Genomic DNA, 3600 nt, shown 5'->3' on the forward strand with positions numbered 1-3600 from the left:
GTTTTCAGTGACTAAGTATTCAGAAGTAGTTCTTCATTCCTTCTTTCTAGTCTGTCTTCATCTGGAAGCTCATCTGAAACCTGTCCACCATGGGTGACCCTGCTGGTATTTAAAATACCATTGCATAGCTTCCAGAATCACAGCAATGCACAAGCCACCACAGTATGACAAAATGACAGATGAGTGGTGGCGGAGTAAGCTTGGGAGGAACTTTCTCCTAAAATTTTCTAAATTTACTTTCTTTGTTGTTGTTGTTGTTAAGTACCATCGAGTTGGTTCTGACTCATAGCAACCCCTGTGTAGGGTTTCCACAGAGTGGCTGGTGAGTTTGAACTGTCAGCCTTGGTTAGCAGTCCTGTGTTGATCCTACAGCGCCATACCAGGACAGCTTGCTTACCTGATAGAGAACTGTTATGAATTCAACTGAGACCCTCAGATATTTATGTTGAAGTCCTAACCCCTGGCATGTGTGAATATGACCTTGCTTGGAAATAGGATCTTTGAAGAAGTTATCAGTTAAGTTAGCAAGCATTCATACTGAGTTGGGTAGGCTCTATTCCAATCTGAGTTGTGTCCTATAAAAGAGAAGAAGAGACACAGAGAGATAGAAGGAAGAGGAGCCTACATGAATAGGGATCTTGCAGACCAAAAGTCACAAAAGATAAGAGAAGATCTTCCCTTAAAACCTTCAAAGAGAACATGACACTGCTAACATCTAGACACCTATCCTCCAGAATCCTAGATTTTGTTTGCTTAAGCGTGCTAGAAACACTCACTTGTCTGTGCCAAGAAATTTGGAAGACCTGGACAGCCAATTAGGAGAGATCCATATTTGTGCCTCTTCCAAATATAGGGTGACTCAGTGGAATGTGAAAATCATTGAACAATATCACTAATATCACATGCAAGTAAAATTCCGCTGAAGGAAATTTTTTAAATGGCTGCAGCAGTACTAGACATGGAGCTACCAGAAATTCAAGCCAGATTCAGAAAAGGACGTGGAACAAGGGATATCTTGTTACAGACATCAGATGGGTCTAAGCTGACAGCAGAGACTATCATAAAGATGTTTGTATTTTATTGACAAAGAAAAGGCATTCAACTATGTGGAATTATAACAAATTATGGATAACATTGAGACAAATGGGAATTCCAGAATACTTCATTGTGCTCACGAGAAACTTGTACATAGACCAAGAGGCGGTCATTAAAATGAACAAGTGAATATTGAAATGTTTAAAATAAAAAATGATATGTGTCAGGGTTTTGTCCTTTCACCATACTTGTTTCAATCTGTATGCTGAACAATAAATTGAGAAATTGGATTATATGAAGAATGCAGCATTAAGATCAGAAGAAGACTCATTAACAATGCAATATGCATATGACACAACTTGGTTTACAACAGTGAAGAGAACTTAAAATACCTGCTTTGATAAAAATGGATGACTATAGCCTTCAGTATGGATTGCACCTCAATGTAAAGAAAATTAAAATCCTCATAACTGGAACAATTAACAAGATGATAAATGGAGAAAAGATTGAAGTTGTCAAAGACTTAGTTGTACTTGGATCCATAATCAACAATCATGGAAGCAGCAGTCAAGACATCAAATGCAGTATTGTCACAGGCAAAGTTTGCTGCTGAAGACCTCTTTAAAGTGTCAAAGAGCAAAGAGATCACTTTGAGAACTAGGGTGTGCTGGACCTAAGCCATGGTATTTTCAATCGCTTCATATGCATGTGAAAGTTGCACAGTGAATAAGGAAGACCATAGAAAAATTGATGCATTAGAGTTATGGTGTTGGCAAAGAGTACTTAAAGTACCACGGACTGCTAAAAGAACAAACAAATCTGTCTTGCAAGAAGTACAGCCAGAATACTCCATAGAAGGAAGGATGGCAAGACTTTGTCTCACATACTTTAGGCATGTTATCAAGAGGCACCAGTCCCTGGAAAAGGATGTCATGCTTGGCAAAGTGAAGGGTCAGCAAACAAGAAAAAGGCCCACAAGGCAATGGACTGATACAGTGGGTCCAACATAGACTTAAGCATAACAATAACGTGAGGAGGTGCAGGACCAGGCAATGTCTTACTCTGTTGTGCTACGAGTCTGAACCGACTCAGCGGCACCTAACAATACTCTCCAGAACTGTGAGACAATACCTTTCTATTTTTAGAAGCCACCCTAATTGAGGTACTTTTATGGTATTCCTAGGAAACTATACTAAAACGAATAAAGCAAGAGAAATCAGTATCAATTAAGATGACATAAATCATCCAGTATTTGCTTTCATCTGCCTTCTCTTTCCCCTGTTCCTCTCTGAATTCCTAGCTTCCACTCACAATTCTGTCTGGACATTTTTATCTGAAGCCCTTGATTACAGAAGCGTTAGCAGCATATTTTATTATAAATCACTAACATACAATAATTTAAAATCCAAATTATTTCTTACTTGACTTTCTATCATTTATTTTATTTGACTAACATTGTTGTTGTTGTTAAGTGCCGTCGAGTCAGTTCCGACCCATAGCGACCCTGTACAGGGTTTCCGAGGGTGTAAATCTTTACAGGAGTAGAAAGCCTGATCTTTCTCCCGCGGAGCAGCTGGTAGTTTCAAACCGCTGACCTTGCAGTTCGCAGCCCAATTTGTAACCACTACGCTACCAGAGCTCCTTTTGACTAACATTAGGGCATTTTAAAATGGAGTTTCGTCTTCTTAGCCATCAGAGTGTTTCTTATTATATACACAGAAAAGAACAACACAATCATCTGACCAATGTGCTAGACTGCAGAAAGAAACAAAAACCACTTATCAAGATTTAACCAACAAATGGATTAAGATCTCGAAAGAAAGCACTGTGAAGCAAGAAGTTCAAAATGCCCTACACTTGGCAGTAATCTGGAATGTTGAAATAAGGAGGATTATCAGTATAACTTTGCCATGTGTATACAGGTGAGGACCTGATCCCAAGCAGGTGTATTTTTAAGTGAGGTCCGAAAGTTTTACTAAATGGCGTGCATAGATGAATCGCTTCAACAATCATTAAACAAGGGGAAAAAGCTAGATTTGAAATAACAACACTGTTAGCTCTCTATAAAGGATTTAAGCATTGCATATAAAAATACAAAAATGAAAAAATAAAAGTGGGGGAAAGTCATTATAACACAGCAGAAAGCTCTCTAATTTAAAATGCTATTCAGATTTATACTGATGTAGTACAGTGTGCAGAGCATGAAGCTCATATTGCAATCTATTTCTTAACTCTGACTTTTGATTAAACAAGATAGGAACACAAAAGTCCAGGCGTATTATCTGGTACTTAATTACTTCTTTTCACTTTGGAAGTAAGAGAGGACTGTAAGCATGCTTCAAATTTCCTTAGAAAAATTGTCAAACCTCTCTGAACCTCAGCTCTTCCTGTGAAGGATAATAACACCATCTCATCAACAGACTGTATGGGATAAAAGATTTAACAGAATGCAATACTATTTTCTTAAAAAGCTACCTTTATTCAATTCCGAGGCTCTGACTGAAGACCAGTCAGTTAATTTCCCTTCTTGAGCAGCTGATTAAGTCCACTTTTCAGGTTCCTACA

Source organism: Chrysochloris asiatica, unplaced genomic scaffold, assembly GCF_000296735.1.
Source record: "Chrysochloris asiatica unplaced genomic scaffold, ChrAsi1.0 scaffold00077, whole genome shotgun sequence".
NCBI lineage: Eukaryota > Metazoa > Chordata > Mammalia > Afrosoricida > Chrysochloridae > Chrysochloris > Chrysochloris asiatica.